The sequence below is a fragment of the Orbicella franksi genome, chromosome 9, assembly GCF_964199315.1.
Source record: "Orbicella franksi chromosome 9, jaOrbFran1.1, whole genome shotgun sequence".
Classification (NCBI taxonomy): Eukaryota; Metazoa; Cnidaria; class Anthozoa; order Scleractinia; family Merulinidae; genus Orbicella; species Orbicella franksi.
Window position 1 is genome coordinate 22715077 of NC_138153.1, and position 15488 is coordinate 22730564.

The 15488-nt window shown below is 38.9% G+C and overlaps 8 non-coding genes across 8 annotated transcripts; 1 reads left to right on the forward strand and 7 right to left on the reverse strand.

The window, feature by feature from the left end:
- Window positions 1-560: 560 nt before the first annotated feature.
- On the reverse strand, window positions 561-634 carry Trnav-cac (transfer RNA valine (anticodon CAC)). Its single transcript has one exon. It is a non-coding gene; the product is annotated as a tRNA-Val (tRNA).
- A 946-nt stretch (window positions 635-1580) lies between these two features.
- Trnat-ugu (transfer RNA threonine (anticodon UGU)) lies at window positions 1581-1654 on the reverse strand. The gene has a single exon. It is a non-coding gene; the product is annotated as a tRNA-Thr (tRNA).
- A 2266-nt stretch (window positions 1655-3920) lies between these two features.
- Trnap-ugg (transfer RNA proline (anticodon UGG)) lies at window positions 3921-3992 on the forward strand. The gene has a single exon. It is a non-coding gene; the product is annotated as a tRNA-Pro (tRNA).
- Window positions 3993-4905: 913 nt separating this feature from the next.
- On the reverse strand, window positions 4906-4978 carry Trnav-uac (transfer RNA valine (anticodon UAC)). The gene has a single exon. It is a non-coding gene; the product is annotated as a tRNA-Val (tRNA).
- A 760-nt stretch (window positions 4979-5738) lies between these two features.
- Window positions 5739-5812, reverse strand: Trnan-guu (transfer RNA asparagine (anticodon GUU)). The gene has a single exon. It is a non-coding gene; the product is annotated as a tRNA-Asn (tRNA).
- Window positions 5813-6496: 684 nt separating this feature from the next.
- Window positions 6497-6569, reverse strand: Trnai-gau (transfer RNA isoleucine (anticodon GAU)). Its single transcript has one exon. It is a non-coding gene; the product is annotated as a tRNA-Ile (tRNA).
- Window positions 6570-13182: 6613 nt separating this feature from the next.
- Window positions 13183-13256, reverse strand: Trnat-agu (transfer RNA threonine (anticodon AGU)). Its single transcript has one exon. It is a non-coding gene; the product is annotated as a tRNA-Thr (tRNA).
- Window positions 13257-15303: 2047 nt separating this feature from the next.
- Window positions 15304-15377, reverse strand: Trnan-guu (transfer RNA asparagine (anticodon GUU)). The gene has a single exon. It is a non-coding gene; the product is annotated as a tRNA-Asn (tRNA).
- Window positions 15378-15488: the final 111 nt, after the last annotated feature.

Here is a 15488-nt window from a genome sequence, read left to right on the forward strand (position 1 = left end):
TACCAGTTTTCGTCAGGTGTTACCGAAAATGAAAAAGGAAATTTAAATACACCACATTAACTAATTTAGAACAATGAAAAAGACTTACTGCTATTTGTAAAATTTTGAAGAAAATAACTTGCCAAATAATAGTAAAAAATCAGTGTTGATCTGAACTTTGTCTTTTGAAGCAAAATAATATTATATGGAGAATCCGGGCATCGATCCCGGTACCTCCCGCATGCAAAGCGGGCGCTTTACCATTATAGCTAATCCTCCGGTTGTTATATGAAATCAGAGTCTTGGATAAAACAAATTACTAGTTTTGGAAGAATATTTGGACGTCTTTGAGAATATTTGGTCCAAGCTGTTGTCATAATATTACAACAGAAAAATAACTGCTAAATAATTTAACTGATGCAGCGAAGTCTTCAATTATGATTAATTTACTTGTCAAGATTACTATAACTTCAGTATCATTACTCTTAAAATACAAGGTGCCATAAAACAGTTCATAAAGAAATCGAGACATGCAATCGTAAAAAGCAACTGCAGAAGTCAAATAAAGAAACGAAAAAGAATGCTTCCGGCCGGGCTCGAACCGGCGACCTTCCGCGTGTGAGGCGGACGTGATAGCCACTACACTACGGAAAACTCGGTGAACCACTAGTGATCCTAAAACGAAGTATTTCTAAACCACGTTAACGTGGTACTATGATCAACTTTTACTCCTTGAATTTTTGGGTCAATCACATGGAAATCCACGAAATATTAAAAACGCCGTTTGCCGCTTGCAAATATCTGCATTAGTTCCGGAGATATTTAAGTTTGAAAAATGTGTAAAATATGCAAATGAAAGACAGCTCAATATTATATCGAATATATAAATAGAGCTATCTTGGTCAATTTGCAGCGGAAACCATTGAACCATTGTTCCCAGGGCAACTAACTGTTTTCCATTCCCCTCCAATCTGATTCAAATATTTTAGTGATTTTCAGCCGGAAAAACATGAAACAAGGCCACCGACACCACCTAACATATTTATATGTTTGCTGGATCATGCAGATGAGGCACCACTGGCAAATATCAAATTGGAACGCCAAAGGTGGCCAGAAAAGCTTTCGATATCGAGGAGGTCTGGACCCCAGCATGTTCCCATGGTAACATAAATGTTTAGCTCATATTGTGGAGCACATCTAGTAGAATCTTACCGCAAAGAATCAAAGATTTCTGATACAAATTGGCTGAGATATCTTTTTCATAAAATTTGATCAAAATTTGCTCGAGTTTATGACGTCATCACTTGGAAATTTGCATATTTTAAAATCTTGAATATCTCTGGAACGAAAGGAGATCTTTGAAACAGTAAACAGCGTTTTTCTTCTCGTACAGTCTACGTTTTTGTGCTTTAAAATGGCTTAGATAGGAAAGATGCGAATTTCATGATATATAGTAGCACTTTAAATGAACCGTCATGTAATTTTTCAGTCGACCCCTGCGTGGACCTTAAAATAACACTCTTATTGTTAAATAATATGTGAAGCTTCGATGAGCAAAAGTAATGAAAAAGTATTGAGAATTAAAAAGTTTGAACCCTCTAAGGCACCGATGGGATTTGAACCCATGACCTCCTGTTTACAAGACAGGCGCTCCAACCAACTGAGCTACGGCGCCCTACATTAGAGGGAGAGAGACTTCATGGATTCGAGAAAGAAACATCTGGTAGGCAGGAAAGAGAATTGTGTTCTCTTCATAATAGAATTATTGTTAAAATTAAGAAGTGTGTGTGTTTTTCTTTTCATTATGTGGGGATAATGATTGTGTTTCTATGTCTGTTTCACTGCTTGGCTTTTTTTTGCATTCTGATCAGATAAGGGATAAAATTGGTTTCATTTTTTTCAGACATTTGACCAACTGATCGCAATCGTTCGCTTGTTGATATTCATGATTTTGTGACGTGTGTCAATCAAGACGGGCATGTTCTTTTTTTCTTTTTTTGTAGCTTGTGCCGAGAAAGCAACAAATTTATTTGCGCTTTTGAAATATGTAATTTCTGACGATCGAGGGACGACTTAGTTAGATATTACTATTCTGACAGCATGATGGAGAGGCTCGCGGGGTGTCCTGGGATGTTTAAGGACTTTTTTGCCTTTGGCGGGAGATTAACGTCATTCTTGATCAGTCAGTCTTCGTGTTCGTCCAAAATCTTATTAAGCTTTGTTTTAACAGCGTCTTGTAAAATGTTCTAGCTTATTGATTTGTACCAGGAGCCATAATCGGGGACGGAGACCGTAAGCGCGCGCCATTTCTGGTACTGGGGCTGTCCCTATGATATGGCAGAATTTTTCTATTTTTAGAAAAAATTGCCCCATCATGTGCGACACACGCGTGTACAATGCTGCGAGGATTTTTGCGGATGCAGCGCGGGGAAATGGCGTCCGAAATTCCCGAAATGTTTGATGCTTTAATGTTGGCCCACATATCAATAAGTTCATGTCTGTTGGGAGTTTACTTCAGTATTTTCGTCGTAAGATGCTCCAGTTTAAGTGAAGGAAGACAGTGTCGAATTTAGTTATGTGCCGCTTTATATCACTGACCAAGTTGTGTTCCTCAGCGTCTTTTACAAGGGCTCCACATCACTCCACTCTAAGTTTTACATATGTTGAAGATTGACAGCTTTTCCAAAACACCGCAAAAAAACTAGTAGGATATATTTGGATATAGCACCGTTTCAGGACTTCAAAGTTTGCCTCCTCTTGTCACACGCTAGCGAAGATTTCGCCAGAGTAAAAAAAAGAGTGTAAAGAGAAGAGTAAAGAGAAGAGTAAAAAATTCATGTTGTCCATGAATAAGAGCGACCGCCGATGCGTGTTTTGTACAGTCAGTAAAACATGACAAATTGGACTTCCCCACTTTCGTTTGAAAACGTACATCGAACTTATATAATATCTCTAATTTTTAAATATGTTTAAGGTTGATAAATGTTTCAGAACGTATTAAAAGCTTAGCTGAAAATATGTGAATACCGCAGAAATAATCAGCAAAGTTACGATGACGCTTTCTTTAATCAACTGGAATAACGATTTCGATTTTGTTGGTTGAGTTATCAAAACTCCTTGTCTATTTTATTTTCGCAGTGTAAAATTTCACTATGTTAAAGAAACACACATGATATTAGCAGCCTTTTGGCGTTGGTGAAAATTGTTGCAACATCTCAGCACAAAACACAACGAAAGAAATTTTTGTCAAGATTTGTTGACAATTGAAAACACCGACTTCGGACTTGAAAGTGCATGCGCTGCACTATGCAAATGAGCTACTTGTACGCCTCAGACTTGCCTTTCAAAAACTTTTGCAAACTCGCCAAACAAACAGAAACAATATGATTAAGCATTGTTTGGGAAACTCACAAATTAACTCAATACCAGAGTAAAGAGTTTTCTTACACAACTTTTCTTTACAGAACAAACGCAAAAGATTACGCGTACAACTAGCGCGAGCAGATATTATTCATTTACAGCGCGAAATTGAAGTAATATTTTGGACCCTGCAAAACTTACCTTTTCCATTAGCTCAGAGCATAACACTACATATAAGAGCCCTGGTTCTTATTCCCTGCCTTATTCCTTGTCATCGCTGTGAAAAATCTGCAAGAGAATCTCGCAACTCTCACCATTTGATCACTCAACGTGACAACATCCACGCGAGAGCCCCTGACATGTGCGTGGATCCGCGCGGATATATGACGTCAGGACGGCGCAATTTGTTCTAAAAATAGAAAAATAGTCCCATATCATAGGTGCTCGCGGATCCCAAGACTTACGGTCTCCGTGCCCGATTATGGCTCCTGCGACAACAACACAGAACAGGTATTAAAACACCAGCTGAGTTAAGGGAGTGGCAGATTAAAGCATTTGTCTAAAGAGTTTACTATATGTCTGGCCTGTTGGTCTAGTGGCATGATTCTCGCTTTGGGTGCGAGAGGTCCCGGGTTCGACTCCAGGACAGGCCCAAATTATTTGTTTTTCTTTTCAAATAATAATTAAAATAAACATAACAGTAATTTTTTAGCAAACTAGTATTTGCCAAATTGTAGGTATGGATGAGACATTTACTCGTTCTCCCTCTCTCCGTCGCTTCCTGTTAGAGTTTTCGTGAATCCGCTCATCAATTTAAAGGGAATTTTAGTCACAGCCCAAGGGAGTCCAGAGCGGCTTTAATACGTGCATTTTGATCATCAGAGAAAACATCAACGCAACGCTCGTGCTAACATTATCCGCCGGAGAACTGGCTACTATATCTAAAAATAGTTTGAGAGGAATTACCTTGCTCTCCTGATACCGGCGAAATGTTTAAGCAACCTGCCAAAATACTCTACACCCTCAAAGATGTTCACATTAGGCTATACAATAATAGGGGTTAAGGTTATGGATTGTTTGGACTGATGAAATGGTCGATGTCATCATCTTTATATTTCGCCAAATCTTATTAGCAAAACGTAAAAAAGAAATTGATTAGTTATTCCATTTAAATTACCCTGGAACAAAACAAAATGAACGGAAAAGTTTAAAGCGATGGTTTTTGTCCTTGGGTTATTTGAAAGCTTTCATTTAACACAGAAATTGCATTCAACCGTCAAGTTATAGGTGAGAGACTTTTGGTTTCTCCGGCTGAAACTCATACATTTCTGGCTACCAATCCACTAACAATCAGTGACATAAGCTTTGTTAAGATCATAGCTCGATAGCGTTATTTAAGGTATCGATCCCAACATGAAGTTGCTGAAGGATAAAAAATTAAATAAGCTCAGTTACGTCAACATCTTTCGTCTTTTTCGTTTTGTTTTGTTTTCGCTGACTCAAAAATTTGTAAGAGCTGGCTAGAGTTGGGTAGCAAGATTTAGTCTCATAGGAAAAACAATCATGTGTTTCCGGCCGGGCTCGAACCGTCGATATTCCGCGTGTAAAGTGGACGTGATGACCACTACACCACGGAAACCTGTTACGACTGAAAGCTGCCATACTCAGTGTTGTGCTAATCAGGAACTCGTAGTTTCTAGTTTTTTTTATCAGGAAGACAGAAAAAATAAGTCTACGAAGTACAACAAACAGTTGAACATTTGCCTACTTCTCACGATGCTCAATATTGAAGTTTTTCAAAAACGATGCTATCCTTGTTTTGGCGTTACCAGAGAATCTTAGTGCAGTTAACCGTCAAATCGCCAAAAAATTAACCGTCAACCGTCAAATGAGCAAGCCAATAGTAGCCGTCAAATGTCTCAGATATCCTTAATCAAGAACTAAACGATTGACTATGGAAAATTTATGCTGTTTAGAAATGAACGTTAATACACCACAAAAAGATACACTTATGCTCAAGTCTTTCAACTTCTAGTTATGGGAGCGGAAGATTAATGCGCGCAGCGGTGAGGTGATGTAATTACGTTAATTAGACAAACAGTCGACGATTAAAGAAGTCATAAGTAATGCACAAATTATAGGACTAATTGGATTACTCAGATACGGGCAAATTTGTACCCTTTTATGAAAAATTACAGTCAAATTTGCTTCAACCGTCAAAAAACCAATAATGATAACGATCACGATAATAACGGTTCATTCACATCACATCCGCGCAGTGGCTGTTTGTTTGAATAGACCTTCTTACATGCAATACAACTAAAAATTACGCTAACAGGATGGATGGATGGAATCCTGACGCTAAGTATATAGAAAATAATTATCAAAACAAAAAGAACCGTCCCCGGGTGGGCTTGAACCACCAACCTTTCGGTTAACAGCCCAACGCGCTAGCCGATTGCGCCACGGAGACTTCCATCAAAACATTTTGAACAATTTTCATCACATTTTGTGCAAGAAATTTTAACTTGCGTAAGGTTTCTGTTACATTATTGTATCTTGCTCGAAAGACCTGAAAAGCGAAAAACCGGGGGAGTTGGGTAGTAACCGTCTTAGCCAATGAGACAATACAAAACAGGTGTTATAGAACCAGTTTGACAGAGAGAAGTAGATTAAGACCTTTGTTAAATGAAGTTCAACCATGTTTGGCCTGTTGGTCTAGTGGCATGATTCTCGCTTTGGGTGCGTTGCGAGAGGTGCCGGTTCGCCTCCAGCAGAGGCCCTTTGTAACACTCCTTTGTCAAATAACACAACATAATAACGAAGCAGGCAATATTACGATGGTTTCTGTGACGTCACAACGGCCATATAAAACAACGGAACACCTGCCTCCTTTTTTTGCAGACAATTCCAACTGACTACCATAAAACCCTAGATTTAAATATCACTTAACCAACTGTTTCTGTTGGCCGGGAAACATTTCCAACGACTTCTAGGAAAATATTAATCTAAAGTAATTTTGATCTAGTCCTCTTGTTTTAAACCGATGAGGGGGAATAAACTAATCAAAACAAATACAGGAAAAGAGAAATCAGAGTATAGTCAGTTATAAATCTTAAAATAGTATTTTCCATGTGGTTTACTTAAAAGGAAAAGTTGGTCCGTGTGAGGGTCGAACTCACGACCTTGGCGTTATCAGCACCACGCTCTACCGACTGAGCTAACGGACCAGACACATTATCCTTGTGCCGTTTTTTATTAAATACTACTGCCTTTGTACAGGAACGTTGTCAAAAGTTTGGCCTAATGAAGAACAGCACCCGCTTATTGGCTTTGTTCAAACTGATTTGGTTTTATTCTTTAAGATGTATGTATATATTGTTAACGTACTTTCTCAAATGATGAGGACATTTTTGTTGAAATATAGTTATCCCGAAATTATCTATTAGAAGTTGTTTGCCATTTATTTTATAATCATGTCATAGTTTTTTATTTTTAACTTAGGATAGAGGGCCACTGGTTCGTCAGTTTTTTTCATTGTTATGTGTTACCCTCTGTAAATAAAGTTGTTACTTACCTACTTACTTACTTACTAATATCAGCCGGTCCATTTTGGTCCATTTTGGTGATTTAACATAAACAATAGCCCTTTTGTTATTAGAAGCGCCGAGTTCTTTCTCGGAAGCTTAGCGAGAAAACTTGTGATCATCGGAAAAATTGTCGGCATGAGGAATTAGCTACCTTGGGGGTGTGAGGAGTGTAATTTTTGTTATCACAAGATCAATTTCCATCGGGGGAGCCCAAAGGGACACTTGACCGGCTGTATGAGTATCGGCCAGACTCTCACCAATAAAGTAAGAGCTTTAGGCCTATTCCAAACGTCGTGTTACTGCCGTGCCGAACGAAATTCAAGAACTTAATTTAACTTAAGCACGGCAGTTGCACAACGTATATTTTTGTAATCGGCTATAAAGGCATGACCCGCCTAGATTAGCCTTTCAGTGCTACTTGCGGGCATGCGACTTGGCTTCAAACGGCGTGCTCTTGGAGGGCCGAACTGAATTCATAGCCTGTTATCAGCTGCCGTTGCTTTGTATCATTTAAAATGGTCTTCAGCAAGGCAAACTTCTTCCCATCTTCGGCGACTGAATTAAATTCGACGTTTGAAACCACTGGCGTTATTTTGTCATACCACTACTGGGTCAAATTTATTTGAGTTCGTCACCGCAGTAGCACGACGTTTGGAATAAGCATTAGCTTACAAGTTTGATTGGCAATGTTCGCTTTTATATCGATTTAATTTGGCAAAAGATAAAATGATTTATTCACTTGTGCTAGCATGACAAAGTATTATTAAACTTAAACTTAAACTTAAACGGCCGAGACAAGAAGAGAAGGTGAGGAGGAGTGATTTATGTAATACATTTCTATGTGTTAATAAATTCGGCCCTCATAAATTTTTTGACTTATTTTATCGTTGTGATAATATCAGGCAAGAGAAAAAGCGGTCATTGTGCACGACAGTTCGTTTCTTTGTTTGTCGCGTCCGAAGCAGGCAGCGTAAGTCAAAAGAAAAGAAACAAGTGCGATTTCTAAAAGCCGATTAACGAATTAAGATGCGTTGTTTTTACCTAATTTAAAAGTGAAAAAACAAACAAACAAACAAACAAAAACAAAAATCAAAAAACAAAAAAAACAAACAGCGGCCTCCGAAAGAGCAAAAGTTTACGCAACTCAGTTATCATTAGTGCAAGCAAAATATTGCCAACTGATCGTAGACTTTCTTCGGATTTTTTTTCATTGCCTGTGGAAAGCGGAGATGATCGTTCACAACAAGTTCAACATTAAGCTTATTTCGCACACTTCTGTAACACGCATCCAGTTTTTGTGCTTCCTATTTTTCAAGTTCCTATGCCTTTCTGTTTGCCTTAAAAAAAGCGTGAACTGTGCTAAGTTTTGAGTTGTTTTTCGCTCGGTAGTTTTCATTGCGTGAAATGAGTAATTTCGTGGAATTTACGTGGCCGTGAAATTCCTCGACACTCGACGAGTCCGAGATCAGAACGTGATGTGTCAAGACACGTGACGTGTCGGAGAGTGCCATGTTCCTGATACGTACGTTGCGGCGTGTCAGGAAAAATCATGGCCTGGGTACGTTATGTGCGGCGTATCAAGGGAAGCCAGGACTCTGATACTTAACGGCATGCGGTTTTAGTTTAATCAGCCAAATTAATTAACGGAGCTTATTTCTCTTTACGCGGAAACTAAAATTTTCGGACGTGCGTTTCGTTTGTTCGTTTCAGAATGTTCAAATATATACAAACAAAAACAACAGCAACAATAACAGAATGCTAAATAGCATTTTTTATCACGTCCGACTACTATTTTATATTCTAGTATTTAAAATCTACTTATCGCAGGGCTCTTTTAGAATACTACCCTGGCTACTGAATGTAAAACCCTTGTTTAAATAAAGTGCTAAAAAAACCACAGTGGAACATCCCTTCTCACCGACCTACGTGGTGGCGCAACTCACCAGTTTCGCAAAGCTTGAGAGCGGAATGCCCTAGGATCGGTTGCATGGGAGGACTTGAACCGGGACACCAAACCCACTTAACGCTGCCGCGTATTTGATGCAAACCATGGAACCCTCATAGGAGGCCTCTGGCCGATCGTAAGCTTGAAAAGATTGAATGTTGCAAAATCTATTTATTTAGACCGACTAGTGGTTTTCCATCATTGTGGTTACCGCTGTTAGTCTGAAAGCATCAGCACATGCGTAATTATGGAGGGTGTCTTCAACGAAATTTACCAACCAATATTTCTTCCAGTCGGGTTTTCAGTAAGATTTCTAAACACAAATCAAATAAATGATTTTCGATTTTTTTGTTGCGTCACAGTGAAAACGCTCTATAAACATTTTATCCGTCTTGGAATTGTTACGTGAATAACATTCAGAGGTCTGTGAGCGATTAAACTTTTTATTCTTTGCCGAAAGGGGCGAATCATTCAGACAAGTTCATTATACGTCGTAAGTTATAACGGTCTGCTGAGCATCAGATTGTTAATATTTAAATCAAGTTACCCGTGACGCGGCCAATTAAGTCAGATATAAAGAGCGGGGCCTTTAAAAAAGAAGATGAAAATACTCCTATTAAAGAATTTTCCGCTGTCGCTCTAAAACAACGTGGACTTCAATCGACCAGCGGTAAACGGGCAATACCCAGAGCACCTTTCGGTATATTTGTCGCGCGGTACTCTTTTACGCTTTGTAGCGCAACCTTTGTCAAAACTGCTGTATAACACAGATAACACAAAGACTCTTTGAAGAATTACTCTTTCCTTTGCGACTTGCTTTATTGTAACCTGGCAGTTAAAGGATTTATTAAATCCATTTTGAAATCACTGGTTATCCTTGCAATCTGATTGGCTCTCAGTGGTGCGATTTATTCACGAATCGCACTATTTTTTGCTCTAAATCGCATCTTTTTCTCAGCCAATGAGAATGGGCCAGTAAAACAAAACAACCAATCAGATTTCAAGACTAGTTTAAAGTAATCAATAAAATTTCAGGAAAATGAAAGGCAAAAAGCCACTGTGTGGAGAATTTTGCAAATACTATTGCCAAAACTTTGTTGTTATTGTAGCTTTTTTTCCCAAAAAATTGACAAGTTAAATTAATTACAGTTTCTGAATGACGATTATGAGCTCCTTTAGGCTGAGGACCTACTTTAATGGAAGTTCCCAACTTTCAGTGTCCATTTTGACGAACATTTTGGCGATTTTTCTTCAACATCTGCTCAAGATCCGTATGATACTGAGTCCAGTAAAACATAAACAAACGAAAACCACACAACAACAAATTCAGAGTCATCTCAAGAAGGTAGATGTTTCCAGGTTTCCGGTAGTTTCAAACGAAGCAACAAAACAGCTCAACTCTGTTGCTGTGAATAAACATAGTCAAAATACGCCACACTGCACAAAATAGTGCATGAACGAACGTCTTACGAAGCCGGTGCCAGTTCCGCCATCTCGGAAATATCTTAAAACAAATGGCGCTGCAAGAACTTGACAAGGTCCTGAGTATTGAGTCCTACGCGGAGGTTACAAAAAGAAACGGAGATGATAACGAGCTGGACCCCTTAAAATCATGCCATTGAACGGTATTTAAAAGAAAAAAAAAACGTACTATCCACTGGGCATCGTGCACTCGAGGGAGTTTCACAACTCAAAAGAAATCGATCGCAGAATTACACAGGATATGCACCTTCAAATTCCTTCTCCAAAGACAATGAAAAGTCTCAGCCTCAATCACAGAAGAAAGGTAGGCCTTCCATAATTGATTCAGGCGACGAGAATTGCACTCTTACACCTGAAGTAGACTATTTTCGACTTCAGATCAGAACTGCTTGTTTCTTTGTCATGCTCGAATGAGTTTTCGTCACATGACATCGTTTTGCATACTAAATTAGACGTAAAGGCGTTTCCGGTTCCGCTTTTTTTTTTTACCAAACCGGCTACTGGAACAATACACCAAAAATCTAAAATTTAAGGCGATAAAATTGCGCGATTTCAAAATGGATCTAATAAAGTGGCAATTGAACTTCGTGTCGTGCAATTTTGGTCTGAAATCATACTTGTGATTTCAAATCGAACTCGCGCTGCGCGCTCGTTCGATTTTGAAACCACGCGTATGATTTCAGACCAAATTGCACTCCACTCAGTTCAATTACCATTATTAATTTCATCTTTTAGAACTGACGCCCTCCTTTGGCACGGAATAGTAATGAAAGGTTAAATGGCCGCAAATGGGCCTTGCTAGCCCACACACTGCAGATCTAATCCCAGTCTCCGCTGTATTAAACAACTGAGAGTATTTTTCTTTTCCATGGATGGGATGCTAGTCCATCGTATTTATCCGCCCACACCCCCAGCCCCTCCCCCCCCCCCTTCCCCTTTGCAGCGAACTACTCTTACAGTAATGAAAGAAGAAAGAAATATAAACAGGAGCCATAATCGGGGACGGAGACCGTAAGTCTTGGGATCCGCGCGCAACTATGATATGGGACAATATTTCTATTTTTAGAAAAAATTGCGCCATCCTGACGTCACATATCCGCGCGGATCCACGCACATGTCGGGGGCTCTCGCGTGAATGTTGTCACGTTGCCTGATCAAATGGTCAGAGAGGCGAGATTCTCTTGCAGATTTTTCACAGCGATGGTTGGGAATAAGGCAGGGAATTAGATCCAGGGCTCTTATATGTAGCTTTATGCTCTAAACTAATGGAAAAAGTGAGATTTTCAGAGTCGAAAACAAGACTTCAATTTCGCGCTGTGAATGAATAATAATATGTGCTCGCGCTAGTTGAACGCGTAAGCTTTTGCGTTTGTTCTGTAAAGAAAAGTTATGTTGTCTTTTGCGCTGAGATGCTGCAACAATTTTCACCAACGCCAAAAGGCTACTAACATCATGTGTATTTCTTTAACATAGTGAAGTTTTACACTGCGAAAATAAAATAGACAAGGAGTTTTGATAACTCAACCAACAAAATCGAAATCTTTATTCGAGTACAGTGACTATTCGAGTTGATTAAAGAAAGCTGATTATTTCTGCTGTATTCACATATTTTCAGCTAAGCTTTTAATATGTTCTGAAACATTTATCAACCTTAAACATATTTAAAAACTAGAGATATTATACGAGTTCGATGTACGTTTTCACACGAAAGTGGGGAAGTCCAATTTGTCATGTTTTACTGACCGTACAAAACACGCATCGGCGGGCGCTCTTATTCATCGACAACAGACAATTTATAAGATTTTTACACAAAGAAAACTGAGCATGATCTACAGACATAAACTTTATTGTCACTTATTGGGCCTTGATAAAGCATCAAGCGTTGCTTACAATTCAGGCGAAACTCAAACTTGCAATTACTTTGTTTTACTTTTCGGTCGAGATGGACTCTGGCGAAATCCTCGCAAGCGCCTGTGGCAAGAGGAGGGAAACTTTGAAGTCCTGAAACGGTGCTATATCCAAATATATCCAACTGGTTTTTTGCTGTGTAATGGAAACGCTGTTAATCTTTGTTCAACATATGTGAAAGAGAGAGTGGAGTAATGTGGAGCTCTTGTAAAACAAGCAGCGGAACACAACTTGGTCAGCGATATAAAGCGGGACAACTAAATTCGGCACTGTCTTACTTCACTCAAACTGGAGCAGCTTACGACGAAAATACTGAAGCAAAATTCCAACAGACATGAACGCATTGATTTATGGGCCAAGAGTATCAAACATTTCGGGAATTTCGGACGCCATTTCCCCGCGCTATATCCGCAAAAATCCACGCAGCATGTACGCGCGTGTGCCGCACATGATCGCGGAATTTTTTCTAAAAATAGAAAAATTGTCCCATATCATAGGGACAGTCCCAATACTACAAATGGCGCGCGCTTACGGTCTCCTACCCCGATTATGGCTCCTGATATAAATTCATCAAACGAGACAAGTCGACCAAAGAAATGTCGTTGAACTAACGTGACAAATGTAATCCAGGGCGTTTATTTACATTAAAGTAATGTTTCAAAAGCGCTTTATACTCTGATAAAACATGGGTTTTTGACCAATCAGAGCGTGCGCAGGATCCTATCTATATTATAATGGTCATTTATTCGCAAATTACGTTCCATATAATTCTTGAAATTTTTCACTCGACTCTTGCGTAGATCTTCAAAGTAAATCCATCGGATAACACAACCAAAAAAATTCAAAGGGGTGCAATATGTGAAGCTTCGTTGAGCAATTTTCAAAAGTAATAAAAAATTAAAAAGTGCAACATCTGTAAGGCACCGATGGGATTTGAAGCCATGACCTCCTGTTTACTAGACAGGCGCTCTAACCAACTGAGCTACGGCGCCCTACATTAGATAACCTCGTGTAATATTGTTTTTTTGTTTATTTTTTAAAAATAAAAAGGAAAAAAAATTTTAAAAAAAACATTGTTAATACATGTAGTACTAAGTTGGTGACATGTCCACTTTCGCGCTTGGTAATTTCCGGCGGCACTAAGATAGCTCAATACTTCTTAGGGTGTTCAAGTACCTCAAAAGGTCCACAGCGGGACCTTTCGTGGTTCCTTTTAGCGTATTGAGCTCAAAAAAATTGACAGGAGATAATGTGTTGTTTTAGAATTGGTACCTCTTAGGGGTCCCTCGGGGACCACCCGGGCTTTGATTTGGCGTTAATTTGAAAGGCGGGGTGCGAAAACTTCCAGAGCTCAAATTCTAAAAATAAAAAGATACCAGAAAGGGTTGAATCCTAGGGTTGGTATGGGAGATGGACGCTCCGGGTCATGAGCTCCTGATCTTGCTTTATTGACGGGACGCGGAAAATTAATCAGCGGAGTTGGACTGGTAACTACACGACAACACAGAACAATAACCATAATAATAAATGTTTAGCAGGGCGCATACTTCATCAAAGGTGTTCTTCATTGGGGCCCTGCAACTGTTCTCAGATTAGTTTACACATTGTGCAACAACATTTACACGAATCTCAACATGGAAAAACATAGTATTAATTCCAAGTTTGAAGTGAACTTTTCTCTGCCAAATATTGTTTAAGTGGGCCTACTAAGTGAATTTAGTCAACTGGTGAGGTTCCTTAAAGGATAAGTTCGCATTTAGCGACTATAGTTTCACGCGCCTTGCAGCCACAAGATGGCAGGATTCGATGTCTCGTGGAGAGAAATCTTGAATTTTTTTTTTTAACTGCCGGCTTCCTACCTTTTTTTTTTAACTTTCTATCTTTATTGCTAGCAAATATCATTTTTTTTTTGTTTTCTTTAACTTCCTACCTGGATTTTCTGTTTATTTTTGGACAATGTGGAGATAATTGCAAATAAAATCTGTTTCTGGAAAGAAAAGTAGGGGTCAGCAAGCTCGTTAAATCCAAGCAAAGCTATAGCAGTGGCCATCTGCCCTGTCATTGTTCATTTTAGTACTTACCGCGTGCACTTGATCCATGACGTGGCTCACTCTTCATCCTCCCCTGACACCGGCGAATTGTTTAAGCAACCTGCCAAAATATTCTTCACCCTCAAAGATGTTCTCATCATGCTATACAATAATAGGGGTTAAGATTATGGATTGCTTGGAATGGATTGGTCGATGTCATCATCTCTCTTTTTCGCCAAATCTTATTAGCAAAACGTATAAAAGAAATTGATTAATTACTCCATTGAAAATACCTTGGAACACAACAAAAAGAATAGAAAAGTTTAAAACGATGGGTTTGTCGTGGGAGAATACAAAAGTTGAAATTGACATTGAACACAAAAACAAACGCTATCCTTGTTTTAGCGTTCGGCAGAGGATCTCAATGGAGCTAACCGTCAAATGGCCAAAACATTAACCATCAACCGTCAAAACCGCAATATTTTTACCGTCAACTGTCGAATGAGCAAGCCAATATTAGCCGTCAAATGTCTCAGATATCCTTAATTAAGAACTAAACGATTGTCTAGGGGCAAGGTATGCTGTTTATAAAGCAACGTTTTAATATATCACAAAAAGTATGCTTATGTTCAAGTCCTTCAACTTCTAGTCACGGGAGCAGGCGATTAATGCACGCGTTTGTAATAAAGGTGATGTAATTACGTTAATCAGACAAACATTTGAAGAGTAAAGACCCAATTTTGAATGCACAAATTATAGTACTAATTGGATTATTCAAATATGGACAAATTTGTACCCTTTTATGAAAAATTACAGCCAAATTTGCTTCAACCGTCAAAAAACCAACAATGATAACGATCACGATGATAACGGTTTATTCACATCACATCCGCGCAGTGGCTGTTTGTTTGACAAGACCTACTAACATGCAATACAACTAAAAATGAAGCTAACAGGATGGACTCTTGAAGCTAACTATATAGAAAACAATTATCAAAACAGAAAGAATCGTCCCCGGGTGGGCTTGAACCACCAACCTTTCAGTTAACAGCCGAACGCGCTAACCGATTGCGCCACGGAGACTTCCATGAAGGGAATTTGTACGATTTTCATCAAGTTGAATTGTGTGGATGAAATTTTAACTTGCGTAAGGTTTCTGTTACATTATTGTATCTTGCTCGAAAGACATGAAAA